Here is a 9,553-nt window from a genome sequence, read left to right on the forward strand (position 1 = left end):
AATAGTAGTTTCTTGTCTCAAGTGAGTTTAAATAACCCTCTCCCATAATTTCATAGTATGACTCGTTAGTTTTATACCTCTATAGTTATTGCAGCTCTAAATATCACCTTTATTTTTGTAAATCGGAACCTCAATGCTTCTCCATTCATCTGGCATTTTTCGTGTGCTCATAATCTTATTAAATAGCTAGGTTAGCCAAGATAAACCACAGATTCCTAAGCTCTTCTACACTTCTATGGGGATCTCATCTGGGTCTTTTGCCTTGCTTATTTTCATTCTCCTTAAAGCTTCTTTTACTTTAGACACCCTAATTCTTAGTATATATCTATGACATGTGGTATCTTGATGAATAATGCAGTCTTCCAAAATACTATTACTTGAAGTGTATTCATTTAGTTAGGCTACAAAAATAACCTTCCCATCGCTTTTTAATGTCTTTATCCCTTACTAGTACTTTACCATCTTCACTTTTAATACATCTAACATGGTCGAGATCTCTACTCTACTTTTCCATCATTTTAGCTATTTTGCTTCATTTAAATGCATGGAATAATCGATAATCAATAATCGACTTGCTATAATAGATCTAGTGGGGAACTTAGGGCAGAGAATCCTATGCCTAAGCACAATTTAACCAGCTTTTTGTGGGTCTGGGATGAAATTTCAAGCCCATGGGTAAAGCCTGAGGTTGAATATCATACATTGAGGGTGGTAGAGTAGTATGGCTTAACCACCCTACAAGGTACGGTTTATGACTAACAAGTAGTAGCTTGTCTCCCTCCCAAATTAGTGAACTAGCAAGTCTGTCTCCTTTTCCACCCATTAAATTTCAAGCCGAATGAAAAAAAAATAAAAATAAAAAGAAAAATAAAAACTGGTGGTATAAATGATTGTAGATCAAGAAATAAGCAAGTAGCTAGGACAGTATCGAGCTTATATTGGCCAAGACAAATCCGGTTTCAACCTCCTAGTTTTAAAACCTTAGGGGGGGGGGCAAACTCCTTCATAGGCCAATGCACAAACAACACTAATTAAAATGTAAGGATAAGTTCATTAGAAATTAATTAATAAGACCCAATTCATGGCAATCATATGGGCAATAAGCTTGGAAGATATTCCATGAGATGCTATGACATAATTATAAGGGTATTATGATAATATCGCTTTATATGTTCTAATATAATTCTACTTGTATTTTGGCTCAGGCTATAAGGGGCAATCTAGTAATTAGCCCCATCTGACCTAAACCCTAGTTTCCCTATAAATGCTAGCAGGAGGCAGCAGCCTGGGTATTCCAAACTTGATACACATGGTATAATGTTTTACGCAACCAGTGCTTAAACCCTAAACCCTAACAATCTTAAAGCATTAACTTTTCTCTCCTCGAACGATTGCTTTTTCGGATTTTCGGATTCACGGCTTAGTTTGAGAGATCGGCTTGGGTGGTCAAATTTGGCCTTCATCATTCACGAAGTCTGCATTGCGATCATGATTTTTTGGATTCACGATTTGGCTCGATGATCGTCTTCATCATTCTGGCTAGAACGTGCGATCGATTTTGAAAAATGGATCTGTGAGCAGATTTGGTCTTGGAGTCACGCTCTGGTGTACTCGGTTTCTTTTGTTGTTTGATTCACAAAAGACAAAAGAGTGAAATCAGTACATCTTTCAAAGCCCTTTTTTTCTTTTTGACTAATTAAAAAAAAAAAATCAAAAAGGAGAAGTTTGCTTGCAGGCATTGATTTGACGTTGGCAGAAGCCTTTATTCAAAGCTTTTTCATTGATTGCTAAAAGTCAAAAGGACTTTAGCTATTGATTTGATTGTTAAATAAAAAAAAAAAGGACAAACGCACTCAATTTTTGGAATTTACCGAGTTCCAACGTATCAATGCACGGCTCCAGAGCACGCACCAGCGCACGGCACCAGCGACCAAGAAGTATCTATGCCCGTGCAGCTCTCTTGGATCTATCCTCTTCGCCCAGTTTCGCCAGTCTCTGATTTTCTCAAGTTCTTCGTTCCTATCAGGTGCGATCGTCTTGATTTGGTTTCAAAATTAATTTTTTTAAAACCTAAATAATTTGAGATGGAGAAACACAAGGCTCTGTTTGAGATGACCAAACTAGAATCCGTTGGTGGATCTGAATTCAATGCCTGGAAGCAGAAGACTCAGTTCAGTTTAAAATACTTGAATGTATTCTACACTGTATAGGGTATTTTCAATGATTATGATGGTATTGAGGAATACCAATAGACGAGTGATGAGGATTTTTGCAAGGACTATCTGTTGAATTGCTTATCAGATAGACTTGCAGAAACATAGAGCAAGTTCAAGATTGCTAAGGAAATTTGGGACAATTTAGATGCCCAATTCAAAAAGGAGGAGGAACTATAAAAGATCCATTTGGTTGATAAGTTCATAGACTTCAAGTTTTAAGAAGACAAGGAAATCACTCCTCAACTAACAGACTATGAGAACTTGAGAACAAAACTGAACCAAGAAAATATCCCTGTTGTTGATGCATTCTTAGTGGGTGCCATTATTTTCAAGTTACCCTCTACTTGGCATTCCTTTAAAATTGAGATGCATAAGAAAACACAAGTGGGGCTGGATGATCTCAAACGGTTCATTAGAATCGAAGATGAAAACAGAGCCAGGAATAACTTGGAGATAGTGAAACAACAACAGGCATCTGCCAATTTAGTTTCACAACCCAAGAAAAATCCTAGGAAGTCCAAGCCACCTAAGAAAGAACCCCAACAGTTGGAGGTCAAAAAGACTAACTTTAAAAAGAAGGGTAAGTGCAACAACTATGGTAAGTGGGGTCACTATGCATCTGAGTGTAGGGGTCCTAAGAAAGGGAACATTGACACACCAAAGAAAGAAGTTCACATGATGGTGGACAAGACTGAGCCTACTAACTTTGTTGCTATGGTTGGCAAGGGTAAGGGGTTGGTCAGTACATCTTCAGATTGGTGGTTAGACTCTGGAGCAACCTGTCATGTTTGCAATAACAAGAGCATGCTAACTGATGTTGTTCAAGTAGCAGAGACTGTCACTATTGCAAATGGAGACGTCGTGAAAGTGGCTCAACAAGGGACAACGAACTTGGTTCTATCATCAGGTAAAATACTTACTTTGAAAAATATTAAAGTCTTTCCTGATTTTAAAAAGAATTTAATTTCAATTGAAATTTTGTTTGATGTTGGCATGTCAATTATTTTTAATAGTAGTAGAGTAACACTGCCTGTTAACTCTTTTTATTTTGGATGTGCTTACAATTTAAATAGTATATTTAGGTTGAGTTTAACTAATGAGACAATAAAGCAGGTTAATCATATTTCACTTGATCCCAAAATACTACACTGTAGGTTAGGATATGTGAACTATAGGAAAATGCTCAAACTAGCTAAAACTCATAATTTACCACTAGATACTTCCATTAGATTTAACAGATGTGAAGTGTGTGCTCAAACCAAAATAACTAGAAAACCTTTCAGACCAGTTTTTAGGAGCACTCAACTTCTTGAACTTATACATTCTGACATTTGTGACTTTAAAAGCTACACAACTAGAGGAGGTCAGAAGTATTTGATAACATTTATAGATGATTTTTCTAGATATTTTCATTTATACTTGTTAAAATCTAAAGATGAAGCATTTAAAAAATTTAAAATTTTTAAGAATATGGTAGAAAATCAGTTGAATTTGAAAATTAAAAGATTTAAAAGTAATAGGGGAGGAGAATACAAATTGACAAAGTTTAAGGCATTTTGTACTTCTGCGGGCATAATCCTTGAAACTACTGCTCCTTACTCACCTCAATCAAATGGCATAGCTAAAAGAAAGAACAAGACGTTAACAGAGACGTTAAACTCCATGCTATTGATAGCTGGCATGCCCTCTTGCTATTGGGGAGAAGCAGTGTTGACTATAAATCACATTCTAAATAGACTACTACATTCAAAACTGATTTCTATACCTTATGAACTATGACATAACCATCCCTGTAGATATGACACTCTTAAGATTTGGGGTTGTATAGCTTATGTTAGGATACAAGACCTTAGGAGACCTAAGGTAGGAACTAGAACAAACACTTGTGTATATCTAGGTTATGCAGAAGACAGTGCTGCATATCAGTTTTTGGATCTATCAACCAATGTGGTGATAGAATCTAGGGATGCTATATTCTTTGAGGATAAATTCCTTAGAGTTAAAGGCCTGACTTTGCCTGGTCTGACATAAATGGTTACAGAATCACCTATGAATATTGAACCAATTATTTTTGACACTCAACCCACAATGGTTACTGAATCAGAGTCTAGAAGAGTATCTACTAGAGATCGAGTACCCAAAAATTTTGGTGAGGATTTTGTGACTTACCATTTTGAGGCTGATCGATCTACCTATAAGGAAGCGATGAGATCTAGAGACTCATTGTTATGGAAAGAAGCCATTGATGAGGAAATGAGCTCTTTAATACAGAATGAGACCTGACACCTTGTTGAGCTGCCTAGAGGGGCTAAGCCAATAGGATGTAAATGGGTACTGAAGATGAAACTTAATCTAGATGGATTTATAGCTAGGTATAAAGAGCTACTACCCAGGTGCGAGGAATAGATGATTTTGACATCTACTCCTTGGTCTGCCATTTGGCAATGATAAAGATTCTTTTTGCCATAGCATCTATTGAGCACTATGTTGTGCATCAAATGGATATAAAAACGGCTTTCCTAAATGGAGACCTAACAGAAGAAATCTACACGAACCAGCCTGAAGGGTTTATCATGAAAGGTTCTGAAAAGAAAGCTTGTAAATTAAACAAATCTCTCTATAGTCTAAAACAAACACTTAAATTGTGGCATGAGAAGTTTGACAAGACAGTAAAGAGCCTTGGTTTTCAAACTAGCAACTCGGATAAGTGCCTTTATTTTTTGTCTGAGTCAAACAAGGTCACAATTATTTGCTTGTATGTAGACGACATGTTGATTCTAGGTTCTGATCTTTCTGTAGTGAGTGACATTAAAGAAATCTTGTCCAAAGAATTCGACATGAAAGATCTTGGTGTGGTAGACACCATTCTTGGGATGAGAGTAAGCTTCAGTAAGCAAGGGATCACCCTTAATCAATCTCATTACACTGAGAAGCTACTTTCTAGTTGGGGATACAGTGATTGTAAACCGATTGAGAAATCCTATGACTATAACAAACGGTTGAAACCTAGCACAGGTGACACCGTGAATCAATTAGAATATTCTAAACTAATTGGTAGTCTCATGTACGCAATGAGTTGCAATAGACCAGACACAGCCTTTACGGTAGGCATGCTGAGTCGTTTCATTAGTAATCCTGGAAAAGAGCATTGGGATGCCCTGACGAGGCTGAAGAGATACCTTAATGGTACTCTAGGTTATGCTCTACGTTATACTGAACATCCTCCAACTTTGGAAGGATATTCTGATGCATCTTGGTGCTCAGATTTGGGAGACAGCAGATCCACCAGTGGTTATGTATTTACACTAGGAGAAGCAACTAGAGCATGAAAGTCTAAGAGATAAACTGGTATTGCTCTATCATCTATGGAATCATAACTTTATGCTCTAGCTTTTACGGGGGATGAAGTAGAGTAGATAAAGAATCTAATCATGGATATTCCATTGAGAAGTTTAAAATTAAACTCTATATCTATATTCTGTGATAATCAAGCAACAAAGACAATAATGAATAACTCACTCTTTAATGATAAGAGGAGACACATCAGGTTGAAACAGGCCATGCTGAATTATCAAACAAAACAAGGGATTATCACTTTGATTGATGTGAGATCAAAGGATAATACGGCAGATGCCCTTACAAAGGGATTGAACAAAGATCGAATATTCAAAACTACGAGGGAGATGGGGTTAAAGACCATTTAGTCAGGTCTTAACCTAACCCAGTGTTATTTTGAATTATTCGAATCTCATCTAGCCTTGAAAAGCATTTGGGACAGTTTACATGTTTCAGATAACTTAGTTAGGTTACTAAGTATGGGGGTTTGTGAAACCATTCCAAACTTGATGGTGTAGCAAATTTTTCATGTGAAGATTCCTTACTTCATTATTCCACAAAGGAATATGGAAAATGATTGATATGTTTCAATGGTATTGTGCTAGTCTTTATGTCATTTCAAATTTGATGATATGTCTTTTATAGTATGATGTACTATTCCAGATTTGATGATACAATATAAATCTATGACTGATATGACAAACACAGCATTTCAAGTGGAAACATGGTATGGTCCTTGTGATAGAGACTATATAGGATCGAGTTCTTGTAAAGAAACTTGATGATGTTTATTGGTTTTTGATTTACCTTCAGCCATATATGAAATGTACTAAGTTCTTATTGTTGAACTAGATACTACTGTACAAATGATTGAATTCATACTATCTTATGAAATTCATATTTGACAGATTACAGAGAATGGTGAAGATGGAGGAGAACGGTTGAACCTAGATCTCAATGAGGATGACTTACTTGATGAGTAAAGTCACATAGATTGCAAGGACTTTTCTTTATTTCTTTTGGTTTAGCCACTTGCATGTGGAATTTCGGATTTGTTGTTGGGTTTAGTTTTGATCTAAAACCCTAGTATTATTTCTTGAAGTTTACTTACTTGATTCATTGGATTGTTGATATTCAACTTATTCAATTTATTTTGATTCAATTACTGATTGAACAACGGTTTTTATACATGTGTGGTGGATATATGGATAACATAGGAGGAGATTCTAAGGGTATTATGGTAATATCCCTTTATATGTTCTAATATAATCCTACTTGTATTTTGGCTCAGGCTGTGAGAGACAATCTAGTAATTAGCCCCATCTGACCTAAACCCTAGTTTCCCTATAAATACTAGCTAGAAGCAGTAGCCTGGGTATTCCAAACTTGATACACAGGGTGTAATGCTTTAAGCAACCAGTGCTTAAACTCTAAACCCTAACAATAATCTATAGTAAAGTACCTTCTTATCAAACAAGACAAAATTGATGCATAAATTGCCTTTTTCTCAGAATCACAATCTTAAGAATAGAATCATTTATTCACTTAGAAGTACATATTAAGGAAGGAATATTAAATATAAATCCTCCTTGAGCTGAAATTGGTTTAATTTGCCTTAAATAAATAGGAATTTCTTGATATCATCAGCTATGTTTTTATCATCCATTGTTGCTCCATACAATCCTCTCCTTACTAGACTAGTGCAATAAAGACCATTTCTTCCCTTCCAGTGATTGGGAAAATCTGGTTTAGGAAACCCATCTTCATCAAGGTGATAATCATCATCCTAAGTTTTTTTTTTTTTTTTTTTTGTAAGCTAACAAATATATATAGTTCAGAATTCCATAAGCACACACACACACACACAATTGTGTGGATAATATTCATTAGGTATTAAGTTGTTGATTCTAGTATTAGGCATCCTAATCCAATATGCATGGCAAAAAAAGGGTGTTCCACTCAGCTATTCTTAGCATGCACGGTCGTGTCCCCTCTCACAAAGAGTGGAAAAAGTCATAAACCCCCCACCCATATTTAATGCCTCAAAACTCTCACCCTCTCACATGCACGGCTTACACAACCGTGTATGAAAACTGTCCCCTTAAAGTATATATAAGAAAAGATAGTGATTATGTCATCTGGGCCGGGTGAGCGTAAGAAACACATGATTAGATCACATGGTGGAACTAGTATCTAGAGGTTGTTTCCTGGCGTAACCCACGACCACTAGGTCACAATGGAGCAATTAATGAAAAATAGAGGGCTCCCCACCCTATCAGTTGAGGAATCTCCCAACCCACATTAATAACAGTGTGAGGAACAGTATAATTTGTATGAGGATTAGGCTGTGTGAACATTTTTCACTATAAATTTTTTTGGGAAGGGAATTTATTACAAGGTTGCATGGCCCCTATGTGAACGTGTGGGCCAATGGGATCGTGTGCACCAACATCCAAAGGAAGGGGTTGGGTGGTTATTTCATTGTCCCACGTGAGAGGGCACATGGTGGCTTTTTTATCCCTTTTTTTTTTATTTTCCTGAAGAAAGTTTCTAATTGCATGGTTGAAAAAGATATCCAACTGTATTTTGTGAATACAAAAAACAAACAAAGCCATACCCAGTGCACAAGGCTCCTGCCACTGCAGGGTAAGGGAGGGTTATATATAATGTATGCAGCCTTATCTCTGCTTTCGCAGAGAGGCTGTTTCGTGACTCGAACCCATGACCACTTATGTTAAATGTAAAGACAAAAATACTGCATATATCATTTTCCATATGTGAACTAGTATTATGATGTGATCCCTTAATTAGAAGTTACCTTAAGCCAATTGTGTGTTGATCTCTTAAAGCCTGTGGCAAAGACAATGGTATCAAATTGATAAGACATGCCATTCGTGAATAGCACCTCATCTCCTTCAATCCTTGTTATTCCTGTCAAAACCTGTTACATAAATGACCTAAGTTTTAACTTACAAACAAGAAGTCAGACAAAATAAATTATAACTAAAAATCCTTTATGGTTAAAACTATGCATCACAAGGCTAAGTGAAGATTTTTTTCAGGGTCATAGGGTTACTATTCCTTGGAATATATTATATAAGTCAAAGTGTGTCCATCTTCATGCATGATAGAGGATCCCATACATCTCATTGATCAAGTTTCATATTCTATAATTTTCTTTTCCTTTGAGTTTGAGCATATGCATTCCTAAGGTAGGGAGATAGATTTAGAATCCTTTATCACAAGTAAAATCCTTATTACCATATAATGAGTTCTTAAATAATACAAAATGGACAAAGTTTTTCTCCACCTATAGAGGACGGTTCGCCTATGTTGTAGGATTAGGTAAAATTCGAAACCTTGGGTAGCTCTACAAATCATATAATTTTAAAAGATAGAAAACGATCCAAGATACCCTTCCCCACCCCAAACAAAAAACAAAAGAAAACATGAAGGAGGAAGAAATTAATTCCATGTCTATTAGACCTTAGTGGACCAAGTGGAGAGGTATTTCTAAAGTATCATATTGATGGGGCGATATTTTGGGCGCAGCCTGCGTCCAGACACATGGGGCGGGACAGGGGTGGGATTTCGGTCGTTAAGGGGGCAGGTCGATCATTTCACCCACTCCATGTGTCTCGGTGCAGCCTGCGCCCCCAGAGCAGAGAACTTTATCCTCATATTGATTGATGTCTTGCATTAGAACTATGAGTAAATTCCATCTGATAGCGACAAAAACCAATTACTTAAAATCCTAAAATAAATATAAAAAAATCTTCACATGGGTGAATAGTACCATAAGCAAAGGCTTAGAATGAAAAGTGAAGCTATTCAAGGAGCACATGAGTATCCCCAATAAATGATACAATGAGCATATGAGAGAGAGAATATTCAAACACTACTCAGGTAGATTCACTTCTAATGAAGGCTGTGTTTGGTATATATTCTTGCAATGCATTAATTTATTTTAAGCCGACAATACATTCTACTGAGATGATAAT

General features: G+C 36.4%; 1 long non-coding RNA gene across 1 annotated transcript; it reads right to left on the reverse strand.

Annotated features, from left to right (window-relative positions):
- Positions 1-7,165: 7,165 nt before the first annotated feature.
- On the reverse strand, positions 7,166-8,496 carry LOC122644614. The gene is made up of 2 exons (XR_006330423.1): positions 8,371-8,496; positions 7,166-7,338 (listed from the first exon to the last, which is right to left on the reverse strand). It is a non-coding gene; the product is annotated as an uncharacterized LOC122644614 (long non-coding RNA).
- Between the last annotated feature and the right edge of the window lie 1,057 nt (positions 8,497-9,553).

Source organism: Telopea speciosissima, chromosome 11, assembly GCF_018873765.1.
Source record: "Telopea speciosissima isolate NSW1024214 ecotype Mountain lineage chromosome 11, Tspe_v1, whole genome shotgun sequence".
NCBI classification, from domain to species: domain Eukaryota; kingdom Viridiplantae; phylum Streptophyta; class Magnoliopsida; order Proteales; family Proteaceae; genus Telopea; species Telopea speciosissima.